We start from the raw sequence: 13,669 nt of genomic DNA on the forward strand, positions 1-13,669 counted from the left end.
AGGAGTCTGCAAGGTCACTGAAGATCTTAGGAGCCTAGTGATCTGGGACGTGCTAGGAAATTCCTTCCGAAGTAAAGAAAAAATAATGCTGCGCTCGGGACCTCCTTCCACACGCAGTACCACCCTGAAGCTAGAAGCCTGATAGAGCAGGGGGAGGGTCCCTTAAAAGGCAGCTGAGGGGGCGCCTGGGTGGTCAGTCGGTTAAGCGTCCGACTCCGGCCTAGGTCACGATCTCACGGTTCATGGGTTCGAGCCCCGGGTTGGGCTGTGTGCTGACAGCTCCGAGCCTGCTTCACATTCTTGTGTCTCCCTCTCTCTCTCTCTCTCTGCCCCTACCCCACTCACGCTCTGTGCGTCTCTCTCTCTCTCAAAAATAAACATTAAAATATTATATATATAAAAAAAAAGGCAACCAGATCCAAGCGCACATTTGAGATGACATCCTGCGGGATGTGACATGTACCTCAAACCGTGGATCATCACGTGTTGCCTCTCTGATAGACAGAACACATGGGCTCAGGAGCCGTGGGTGCAAGCAGGTGTTATTATAGTCACCGTGGCTCCCAGAGACTCGTTTGGGTGGCTTCCCAGGCCCTGCATCCTTACAACCGTGAGCCTAGAGTACGGCTCCCACAGGGAGGGGGATGGCCGGGGGGGGGGGGGGGGGGAGCCCTCGACATGTAAAACTCTGGGGCTCTTCCTCCCACCAGGGCAGCAAGGAAAGGACGGGGTTTTCCTCCTCATCATCACGAAGGGAGCTGTTAGGCAACGGAGGCAGGAGGGAGCAGACAGACACCTAGGTGACCAGCAGGGGCGGCTCTTGGGACTCTCGTGCATATTTTTAATTGAAAGTGGGCAAACCCAATCGTGGCCTAATAAGCATGACATCCAAGGGCTCCAAGCCCCCGGGGGCGAGCCACCGAAACGGGCTGCGGTGGGTAAGGGAGGGCGGGTGCCCGAGGAGGGGGATGGTGCGCGTTCGTTGTGGCTTTGGGACTGCTTGCAACAGCAAGGACGTGTCCCGCTAACCTTCTTCTTTATAGTTTCCCCAGAAATTGTGACCGAGCGGAATTCTGGAGAAGCCGACCTAGATAGAGTGAACTCAGTGTGAGAAGCAGCAGAGACTGCTGGTGTCCTGCCCCGAATCCTTTTCACCAGGAAGGTGCACCGATTCCCCAGTTGGGCACTGAGCGCTACAGGTCACGGCTGCATCCTGGTCCAGAAAATTGACCTTGAGAAGGACCTTAAGACCTCGGCTATCAGGAATTGCCTTGTCCGGAGATCCTGACAGGGTCGGGCGGGTCATAAACACTCCCCCCCGCAGAGGAAGCCTTCACCCAACAGCGCTGATATCGGGGCACAAAAGCCTGACTCCCTTGCCTCAAGAAGGGCGAGCCCCGTGGTGTCATTCATGCTCCAGAGGACCTCGTGGGATCAGTCGGAGGTTGGACTTCTGCTCAGGTCATGACCTCCCAACTGGTGGGTTCAAGCCCCGTCTTAGGCTCTGTGCTGACAGTGCGGAGTCTGCTTGGGATTCTCTGTCCCTCTCTCTCTGCCCCTCCCCCACTCACGTGCGCGCGAGTGTGCACAGGCACGCGCACCGCGAGCGAGCATGCATGGTCCCCTCCCCCTCTCTCTTTCTCTCTCTCAAAGATTATTTATAAACATTGCAAAAAAAAAAAAAAAAAAAAAGAGAGAGAGAGAGAGAGGAAAGTATAACTCAGGGTTTAACTAGCAGGAAAATATACAGAAAAAAAGTGAATCTCTCCCATTATTTACATTCACCCTGCCTTTCTAGGGAGCCTTGCTGATGATGGCCGTTTGGTGATGTCTCCGTTTTGCCGCCTTGTCGTGCATGTGTGTGCATGGATGTGTGTGTAGGCACTTTAAGGTAATCTGGTAATTTTTTTAAGGCGCTATAAGGTATAAACCCATTCTATACATATTTTTCTGTGACTTGTCTCATTTGATGGTATGTCTCAGGAATTTTTCCAGGACAATACCTCTATGTCTCTCTCTTTTTTTTTTTGAAATAGATGTATAGCATTGCATAGTACCGATATACCATAATTTATTGAATTACTCCCCCATGAGAAGGCAGAGTAACAGTAAAGATTTCGAGTTGAAGGTATTTAACTGAAGGAATTGGTTACAGAGGTGTTTGCGGGGTTAAAAGGAGCAGAAGGGGACAGCGAGATAACACAGATATTAATGTGTGCCTGGGGCTGAGGTCACGGTACTGCGGTCCCTGTGGGAAACAGCAGCCCCTTCCTAGGAGCTGGGGGGGGAACCCAAGGAAAAAGGGAGTGGAGTTGCCCTAACCTAGGACTTCCAGAAGGTGAGTGGGCATGCCCAGCACTCTACCTTTTTCATTTAATGAAACTGCAAATAAAAAAAATAGCTTCTCTTTATTTGCATTTTTCTGATTCCCAGTTAATAGCGAGTAGTTACGAAAAATTCTTATTAGTCATTTTCTTGTTCTGAGTTACTTGCATCTTTCCTCCTATTTTATTTTTTTTAGTGTTTATTTATTTATTTTGAGAGGGGGAGAGAGAGAGAGAGAGAAGGGGAGAGAGAATCCCAAGCAGGCTCCTTGCCCCACTCAGGGCTCGATCCCACAAACCATGAGATCATGACCTGAGCTGAAATCAAGAGTCGGACGCTTGACTGACTGAACTCCCCAGGCGTCCCTGGGTTTTTTTGTTTTTAAGCATTTTTTAGGCTACATCTTTTTTTCCCTTTATGACTACTCGGTTCTATGTTTTTTCCTTAGGAAAACTTTCTCTACCATGAGAACGGTTTTTGTTTTGTTTTATTTTTATTTTAAATTTTTTATGTTTATTTTTGAGAGAGACAGAGAACAGAGTGTGAACAGGGGAGGGGCAGAGAGAGAGGGAGACACAGAATGTGAAGCAGGCCCCAGGCTCTGAGCCGTCAGCACAGAGCCCGACGTGGGGCTCGAACCCACGAACCACGAGATCGTGACCTGAGCCGAAGTCGGACGCCCAACCAACTGAGCCACCCAGGTGCCTCTGTTTTGTTTAGTTTTTTTTTTTTAAATAACGGCCTTAATCTAACACTTTTTTGGAAGGGTAGGTTTTGTTTATGTTTCGATCTTTAAATTATTTTGAGTTTATTTTGTGTAAGGTATGATTCAGGGCCCAACTCCCCTGTCCTGAAGGGCGCGGACATCACTGATGGCCTATACTGGCCTTTTCCTGAGGCGATGTCGCCGAAACCTTAAACTAAATCACCTTGTGTAACGCATCTGTTTGTGTATAAGTGTATCTGTTTTGGGCTTCTATTCTGTGCATTTGGTCTGCTTGTCTATTCTTGCATTATTACTCAGTTATCTTAACAAATGCCCGTGGTATATGTTTTTCCACCTAATAGGGCAGGACCCTACTCACTCTGCTTCTTTTCTAAAAATTTCTCAGCTATTTTCGGGCATTGCTTTTTCCATACGTATTTTAGAACCAACTCGTCAAGTTAAAAGATCTCTTGTCTGGATTTTAATTGCAATAACATTACATTTATATCATGGTATAAAGAGAATTAATGTATTTTCAAGGCCGAATCTTCCAAAGAACATGTCCCTCGGTGAAGTGTTGCCATATTCTTCATAATTTCTTTATTAGGTTTGTCTGGGTATTTTATAGTTTCCATCGTGATTCAGTATGGCATCCGTGTTATTTGCTAGTTGGTTATTGCTGGTGAAGAGAAAAGCTATTGGATTTTGTATGTCGACTTTAAACTCAACTTAATTTTATTTGTTCTAATAGCTTTTCGGTTGATTCCCCGGCATTCTCTGGGCTGGTAATCATATTGTGTGCAAATAGTGACAGCTGGGTCTCTCCTGGACCAATATGTAAACATGATTTTGTTTAATTTCCTCATCGTGCCAGCCTGTACCTCCCCGGCAGTGTTAAATGGTAGGAACGATAGCATTTAAACTTCCCATGAAAGTGTGTTTAGTGGGAATGGTTTTAGTATATAAGAATCGAGTGCGATATTTGTGGTTGTTTTGCTGTAGCATGAAGGAAACTTTACTAGGTTGAAAAACGTTTTTTCTGTCCCATAAATCTTTTATTACTGAGACGGTTTAATGTCGGTAAAAGACTCGATGGTAATAGGAGAGGTCTGCCTGATAAAGCAGCAGATAAGCCCAAACTTTCCCTCCCGGTGGCCACGTGAGCCCCAGATGACCCCAGATACAAGGTTGATTGATGTTTCCTCTTGAGAATGGGGGGAGGGGCAGGGAAATGACCACCACCTCCCCCCCTCCCCCGCCACCCACCACAGCCTTGAATCCTGCAAAAATAAAAACCTTGTGAGGGCCAACGCTTTTCTTTTTTAATGAGGAAAATTGTTGGATGTTATCAAATCTCTCTTTAATACCCGCTGAAATAACCAGAATGATTTTTACATTTATTCACGTAAAACTGACATTAATATAGGGACGCCTGGGTGGCTCAGTCGGTTGAGCGTCCGACTTCAGCTCAGATCATGATCTCGCAGTTCATGAGTTCTAGCCCCGCGTGGGGCTCTGTGCTGACAGCTCAGAGCCTGGAGCCTGCTTTGGATTCTGTGTCTCCCTCTCTCTGCCCCTTTCCCACTCATGCTCTGTCTCTCTCTGTCTCTCTCTGTCTCTCAGAAAATGAATAAAATGTTAAAAAAAATTTTTTTAAATGACATTAATATATTTTCTAATATCAAACCATCCTTTCATTCCTGAAACAAATTAAACTTAAGTATAATATGTATTTTAATGTACTGATGAATTAGATCTATTTTTTTTTTGCCTTGGATTTTTAATAACAAAATGAGCTTGTAGGCATTTCTTGTTTTCTGTGCTACTCTGGGTTTGGTCTCTGTGTCCTGCCATTTCATAGAATTCAGTAGAGACATCTGCAGTTCTTTCCATGTTCCTGAATAATTTCTCCATCACAGGAGTCAACCGTTCCTTGAAGGTTTCCTAGAGCTCTCCCATCAGTTCCTTGGGACTATGACCTTGGGAGAGTCATGTAATGGTAGGAGCGATATTGGCTTCCATCACCCACCCTTCCCCTGCTTTGTTCTGTATCTCAGGGAGCTGCATTACCAGGCTCCGTTGCCCTCTGGCTTCCCAGTAGGTTGGCCAATGGGAAGCAGTGGTTGAAAAATGGAAGAAGGAAAGTGGGGAGAAACAAGGGTGTTCCCTCCCCCACCTTGCTTTGGGTAACATTTTTGATAGCAGCAGCAGCCCCTTGGTGGCATCAGGCACTGTCCTCAGCACCCTCACTCCTCGCTCAGCAGATCCAGCTCCTACCAGACTGGCCCCTGCTACAGCTACCCTTTCCCTTTGTGCTGCCAGCTTCCTCCTGTTGCTGGGCAACCCTGTAAGGTTTCTCAGCTCTTCCATCACCTATGCTACCAATTCCTTGTATTAAATTCCTCACTGAGAAAGACCTAGCAGGATTTCTATATCTTATCCAGCTCTTGACTCATACAGATGTTGATTTGCTGCCTCTTCTTTAACCAATTTTGATCGTATACCTTTTTTTATTTTTTAAAGTTTATTTATTTTGAGAGAGACAGAGTGTGAGTGAGGGAGGGACAGAGAAGGAGAATCTCAAGCACACGACAAGCTAACAGCACAGAGCCCTATGAGGGGCTCGAACTCATGAAACCATGAGATCAGGACCTGAGCTAAAATCGAAAGTCGGGCACAACCGACTGAGCCGCCCAGGCGCCCCAATCGTCTACCTTTCTTAAAGGAGTCATCGATTTCATGTCAATTTTCAAACTTGTTGGAATAAAGGTGTACAGGTGTCTACTCTTCTCTTACAATTTTTAAAAATTATTCCACTTCAGTCGTTATGTTCCCATTTCTGTTTCTAAAGTTGGATATTGTGTGTGTGTTTATTTTGTGATCAAACTTGTCAGATGTTACTCTACCATATATTTAGTATTTTGTTGACTATGTTACATAAATACTGATTTAATCTTCATATCGATTCACAAAAGAGGTTTATATATCAGGAAATGGCAGCAGAAAATCATTCCTTTCTTTGCCGGAGACCACACGCCTACTAAATGGTACAGAATTGATGCTCGAACTCAGATCTATCTAAATTCAAAACCTGTACTTTCCTCATCGCATCGGAGAGCCTGAGCGCTATGGGTGAGATTAAAAGGATCATCGTAAACAGGCTTGACATTTTCTACAAAGAACATGAATTTCTTTCATAATTGGGAAAAAAGTTAATTAAGCCTAAACAAATAATTATAATAACAATAGCCTTGAAAGGAGAGGAAATGTCACAGCACAGTGACCTAAAAGCTTTGGAATGCTTACAAAGGAAGATGCATTCTGGACAACTGGTCACCTCAATCCCACTTTACCCTGGGTCTGGCAACTGCTTAGCTCTTGGCCTCTGCTTCCCCACCAGGGTAGAAGCAGAAGTTTTCCCAAAAGGTGAAGGTCATGCTAATCATTCTGATCGGTGCTTCTCTGGGCACTGTCCAATGAAACATGCTTTGGGGAGATGACCACCTTGTCACGCCCATCACAGATCATATGGTTTGGAAATCCTACTCTGCTCTTTCTTAAGGACGTGGCCTGAGTGGTTGGGGCCACAGAAGCTGAGATTCTCTATGGAGACTGGACTGATCCCCAGTGGTGTCCGTTGCCCGTTCTCCTTGGCCAGGGCATCCAGAGAAGGATCATTTTCTCTTCCTCCTTCCTCTTCAGCCCTGAATTCAGCTTCTGATGGCAGAGGGGCCCCTGAAACCTCCTAAAATAGCCCTCCTGTTGGAGAGAAGTTATGCAGTGCACACCACAGCACGCATATTGATTTCTATTTGGGGTTCTTATCAAGATTTATTTTTCATCCCTTCAGGTAAATAGTGACCTTGGACTTGCCGCCTCCCATATTTGCAGCCTGGGTCAATGAATCTTGGTATTGACCTCGGGGGCCATCAATAGCTGCTTATTGTTGAGATATTTCAATGTCAATAAGTGGCCCCATGGAAGTGGGGGGGGGCTACCCAGCAAACCCAGCAGCTAAAAAACCAATCCCTTTTCTCCCAGTTGTCATCTTGGCACAGAAGGGGTTGGCTCTAAAATTGATTAACTTTTCTGCAGGGAGTTGGGAAAACAAACTCCCCAACATAGCCTGAATCCTACAAAGGGAACTTTCTCAGAATTGCTATCCATTATTATGAAAGGAGAGAAACACCCATGTGTGTTCTATCTTCTCTCTCTCTCTCTCTCTCTCTCTCACACACACACACACACACACAACACACACACACAGTGACACACTCAGTGCCATAAGATCTAAAACACTTTGGAAAGAGATGCCTGGTGACTCAAACAGCTGCTAGTGACTAAGCTCATCCTGTCCTGCACGTACAAAACCAATTCACCCACGCGGGCTTACACAACTGGAGAGTAGGCAGGCTGGTATCGTGGAAACAGCCCCTGCTTTGGCATCTGACACTCCTAGAAGTAAATCTGGGTTTTGTTACTGACAGGTTTCAGCTTCTTCATCCATACAATGGGAATACTACCTGCCTTTTTTGTGCAGATCAGAGATTCTGTCCGTGCGTGGTGACTGCCTGGCTCCTACCCGGTAGGTGTTCCATAAACCCTAGTTCCTCTCATTTTGTTATGCTCATTCTTGCTAGGTTGGATCAGGAGGGGTCAGGACTCTCCAAGGAACTCCCAACTCTCATTTCTAGACACTCGCTACTCCATTCTTATTCCCAGGAAGACAAAAAAATGAACATGTGGCTGGAGTCTTCTACTGTCAAATCGTATGTTTCTCTGTCTATACTGGCTATGCTCTCAGCTAGTGGCCCAGTTCTTTGTCCACCTTAGTGTGTTTGGCCTGGCTCAGAGGCTCCATGGGGAGCAGGGCTGAGCCTGTGAAGAGGTCTCTGGACCCAGCGTAAGGGCAGGTACCATCCGTGCCCTCCACAGAGCAGTCCTGATTCTACTCCCTCTTGTATGCATGTTGTGGCTCATCATCCTTACCCACTTCCTTTCTCTTCCCTTCTTTCTCCTTGTCACCTGAAAATTCCCAACAGCCTGACGATGGAAATTTCCCAGTGTCTTTCTCCTCAGGTCATGCCCTGCCCAGAGTGGCCTTGGACTACGAGGTGGCCTTGGTAATGACAGAGAAAGGAGGGCATGAAGGTGACCTTCTAGACAGAGTGGTAACTTACCCTGGCATGACTTGCTCTGGTGGCAACAGATTGATGCTTAGACTGAGGTGGGCAGAGGAAGCCAGGGAAAAGAAGAAACTCAGTGCAGGTACTTTGCCAACAGGCTTTCCCTAAGCACTCAAAAGCGGCAGGCATCGACACCCCCAATCTACAGATGAAGAAACAGAGGCCCAGAGAGTTTAAGAGCTGAGAGATTGGAACTCAGGTTGTTTGAGTCCAAATCCCATGCATAACTGAGCAGTTGTGTCCAAAGGCGGAATTCTGGGGGTGCAGGAGACATAGGGGGATTTGGTTCAAGGGTTAGAATAGACGCCTTTCGTGCTCTTATCCTTCCCTGGATCTGAAGTTCTAAGAATAGAAATAGGAAATGCCTGCCTTGCTGAAGACCATTCCTGGCACAGCATCCCACCTTCAAAGCCCGGTTTCCTTTTCAGAGTGAATTTTGCTGTCCACGGGCCGGTGGTGTTGGGCACGTGCCAAAATCCTTCGCCTATTGCCATCTCTGGACACTGGTTCGTGCTGCCAAAAATTTAATCTTTAAAGCAAACACCACAAACACAGAATATTCAGACTGAATTACAAATTTGCACATGCCAATCAATACTTGCCCCCCCCCACTCCCTTCCCCAGCCAAGCAGAAAGTAAAAGATCACATGTGAGCAGGTGGTAACCATATCTTACGTTGATGTAGCTTCAGAACAGAAATCAGGGAGTGTATTTATATTTATTTATTTATTTGTCCATGAATCCACAAGTATGTATTTTGTGCTTACCATGGGTCAGACAGGGCACTAGGACCTAGACCTGGACACAAAAGATACAAATTCATGTGTTAGTTGTTACAATAAGCACATGTTGGTTTACTAATTAGTGTATCTTTGTGTGTGTGTGTGTGTGTGTGTGTGTGTGTAATTTATTAACCACAGGATTCTTGCCCTCAAGGAACTCAAACTTCAGCAGAGAAGACAGACATGCAAACAATTATGATATAGTAAGAAAAATAGCATTAATGTAGGCAGGATCAAAGAACAGAGGAGACTAGAATAAGAAGTGCCCAAGGCTACTGGGGAAGTTGGCAAAGACTTCAAGGAGGAAGAGGTGAAGGCTGAGGGAGCATTTCCAGACGGACAAGGAGCTGCCCAGGAAGCAGGAACATTCATTCATTCAAGAATGATTTCTTAAGACATCTGCTTCTGATTAGCAAGGTGTTTCTACATTAGTTAGGATGTAGAAAGTTTTAAGAGACTCCCCCCTCTACTTTTTTATCCTAAAAATGAGAACAAGCTGGAGGAAAGACATCTTTTAAAACCCAGCAGAGAGCTGAGGACACAAATTCCAGAAATTTACAAGTCCTTCCTAGGATAGAAGAGACCCATGACTGTGGAGGAGGAAGGCTAAACCCACAACAGACAGTGGTATAAAGAATCAGGCCAAACTTTGATAACTTTTAATAGGCATGTAGCAACTAATATGGCAGATCTGTATCCCGTGGAGCCCAGTCACACCTTCCAATTCTTTCCCAAGAGTATGGAGGTGGCTGAAGGCAGGTCAGGAGAGCTGAGAGATGACATCAATGTGCACCAAGCCTTCACCAAGTGCGAGACAGCATCCAGACAAAGTATATGAGTAGGGAAGCAAGGTGGAGAGAGATCATTGAAGGAAGAAAGCCAGGTGTGGAGGTGAATAGCAAAAGAATTCCCAAGTGAACCCAAAGAATCTGGGCTCTGAAACAGAGAGATTGCCTGTGGTTCAGAAGACTTGCCAGAATTCAGATCCCAAGCTTCAGGGAAAAGTCTATTCAACCTTCTAAACATCTGAAGTCAGTAGTGGATCGGTGGTAACTAAAGATGCAACGAAGCCCAGACTCAACTTGACTCCACCACAAATTAAGCTGACTCAGCTTCCCACTTTACTGAGTAATTATTATGTACTTTAGTCTCTACTGTTCTTTTATATACAATGTCTGAAATATAATAAAAAATTACAAAACACTTGACAAAGCAGAAAATGTCACCTATAATCAAAATGGGAAAAAAAGTTGTTGAAGCAAAACCAAAGATATTCCAGATGTCACAATGAGCAAACAAGAATTTTAAAATCACAATTTAAAATATTTTAATGGATCCAGTGTGAGAGGTGAGTGACATATGTGAACAGATGGCAAATTTCAACATCGAAGTATAAAAAAGAACCAAATGGTTATTCTAAAACTGAAAACTCCTGAGTCAGAAATAAAGAATTTACTAAATGGGCTTAATATCAGACTGAATGTTACGAAAGAAATAATCAGTGAACTTGAAGACAAGTCAATAGAAATCATCTGATTAGGCAGAAAGAGAAAACTACAACAAATTGAACTGATCATCTGAGCCTATAGGGACAGTAGTAATGTGTATGTAATTAAAGTCCCAGAAGAAAGGGAGTAAAATGCAACTGAAGAAATATTTAGACAGATGTAGTAAAGAATATTCTAGAATTGGTCAAGGATGTCCACATGTCCAAAAAGTTTAACAATCTCCAATCAGCATAAATATTAAAAAAAAAAAACCCACCCATACCTAGTCATATCACAGTTAACAACAAAACCCAAAGATACAGAGACACTTTTAAAAGCCACCAACTAAAAAATACATAACACATTAAAAATAATAACAATTAGGATAATGTGTGCCCTCTCATAAAAGAAATGGCAGACAGCAGACAATGGAATGATGTATTTAAAGTGTTAAAAATAAAAACATAAAATCATCAATCTAGAATTTTGTGCCCACTGAAAGTGTTCTTCAAAAATACAAATGAACCAGAAACACTTTCAGATGACAAAACTGAGCAGCTTTTCTCCAGCAGGCCTGCACCACAAGAGATGCTGAAAGAAGTTTTTCAGACTGTAGGAAAGCATTCTGCATGGAAGCCTCTATCTGTGGGAAGAAGTGAAGAGTACAAAATGTGTAAACCTGAGGATAATTACAGATTATTTTCATATTTTGTGAAAAATAATCTTAAGATTTCTGTAGGAGACTATGGATTAAAGTAAAAAATATAAAAACGGGGGCACCTGGGTGGCTCAGTCGGTTAAGCGGCCGACTTCGGCTCAGGTCACGATCTCACAGTCCGTGAGTTCGAGCCCCGCATCGGGCTCTGTGCTGACCGCTCAGAGCCTGGAGCCTGTTTCAGATTCTGTGTCTCCCTCTCTCTCTGACCCTCCCCTGTTCATGCTCTGTCTCTCTCTGTCTCAAATATAAATAAACGTTAAAAAAAAATTAAAAAAAAATTATAAAAATGTATTGTGGTTTTACACCTTACATCAAAGTACAATGTATAAATGGCAAGAGTGCATTATAGCAGGTAGCGAGATTTTTATATTGTTTGTAAAGCAGCACAAAATGATTTCAAGGTAAACTATGTTAAGTTGAAGGTAAATATCATAATCTAGAGTAGCCACTAAAAACTAACGCGAAGAGGGCTTGCTTTATTTATTTATTTTTTAATTTTTTCATGATTATGTATTTTTGAGAGAGAGAGAGAGACAGAGCGTGAGTGGGGGAGGGGCAGAGAGCGAGACACAGAATCAGAAGCAACTCTGGGTTCTGAGCTGTCAGCACAGAGCCCGGTGTGGGGCTTGAACTCATGGACCGTGAGATCATGACCTGAGCCAAAGTCAGATGCTTAATTGACTGAGCCACTCAGGGGCCCCAAAGAGGGATTACTTTACAAAAACAATAGAAGAGATAAAATGAAATGTTGAAAAAGATTCTAAAAAAGTAAGAAAGGAATGGAGAGTAGAAGAACAAGTAACAGGACAAATAGAAAGCAAATATTGAAAGTAGACTTAAATTCAGCTATATAATATTTTGTTTATTTTTTTAAAGTGTATTTATTTATTTTGAGAGGGAGAGAGAAAGAGATGGCAAGAGCAGGGGAGGGGCAGATTGAGAGGGAGAAAGAGAGAGAGATTCCCAAGCAGGCTCCGTACTGTCAGCATAGAGCCCAACTCCGGGCTCTAACTCACAAACTGTGAGATTGTGGCCTGAGCCAAAACCAAGAGTTGGATGCTCAATCAACCGAGCCACCCAGGTGCCCCTCAACCATATAATAATTTTTAAAACCACAAACAGACCTAACTCTTAAGTTTCATGACAAGCATCGTCAAAATGGATAAAAGCAAGGTATGACTATGTGCTGTTTATAAGACAAACAACTTAAGGTCATGGACAAGTTGAGAAGAGTAAAAGCCATCCCAGTGCAAACACCAAGCATCAGAAAACTGGTGTGGCTAGAGATTATCAGACAAATTAGATTTAAAAATAAGGAGTTTTAGCAGTATTTTATTGCATTGATATTTTATCATAGTGATAAAAATATGAATTTGTCAAGAACACCCAACAGCCTTACATTTGTATGCAACTAATAACAGAACTTAAAAACACATAAAGCAAAAATCAACAGAACTAAGGAGGGAAGAGGCAAATATACAGTCATAGCCAATGATGTTAATGCTCCTTGATTAGTTAACACAATAAATAGACAAAACATGAGTAGTAGTCATATAGGATTTGAATAATACTATACTCACAATCAATATATAGTTGATATTTACACATCATGGCTACACTCAACAATTGTAGAATGCATGTGCTTTTCAAACATACATGAATATTCACCAAGATTGGCCATGCGCTTGATTTTTTTAAAAATGCCTAAAGGACTACACAAATGAAATCTCACAGAGTATGTTCTGTAAACATTACATAACTCAATAACAGGATTCAAGAAAATCTGCCAATGCTTGGAATTTAAGCAGTATACTTCTAAATAATCCACTGGCCAAAGAGAAGAATCACAAAAGTAGTTAGAAATTATTTTAAATTGAATGTAAAACACAATAGATCAAAAGTTGTGAAGGAAGCTAATGCAGTATATTCAGGAAAATTTATAGCCTTAAATGTTCGTAATAGAAAAGAAGAAAGATTTAAAATCCACTTCAACAATCTAGGAAAAAAGCAAAGTAAACCTCAAACTACAAGGGTGGAAAGGTTAAAAAAAGCAGAAATCCATAAGGTATAAAATGGAAAAACAGTAGGTGAAGCCAATAAGAATAACCAACAAAAAAGAAGTCAGTCTTTTGAAAGATTAATCAACCTGACAAACCCCAGCAAGACTGTTACATTCAAAATAAGGTAGAAGAGACAAATTTCCAGTATCAGGAATTAAAGAGACATCATCACTACAGGTCCTATGGACATTAAAAAGATGATAAGGTAATGATATAAAAGTTGTACACCAACAAATTCGACGACTTCAGTGAAATGGGGAAATTCCTTGAAAAACACAATCTGTTAAGAGAAGACGTGGAAAATCTGAATAGCTTTATATCAGCGGTAGAAATTTAATTTGAAAAATAAGCTCTTCCTCAAAGAAAACAAATTTCTCAAAAGAGGATTTTGTTGGTGAATTCTCT

Source organism: Panthera leo, chromosome E1 (assembly GCF_018350215.1).
Source record: "Panthera leo isolate Ple1 chromosome E1, P.leo_Ple1_pat1.1, whole genome shotgun sequence".
Lineage (NCBI taxonomy): Eukaryota > Metazoa > Chordata > Mammalia > Carnivora > Felidae > Panthera > Panthera leo.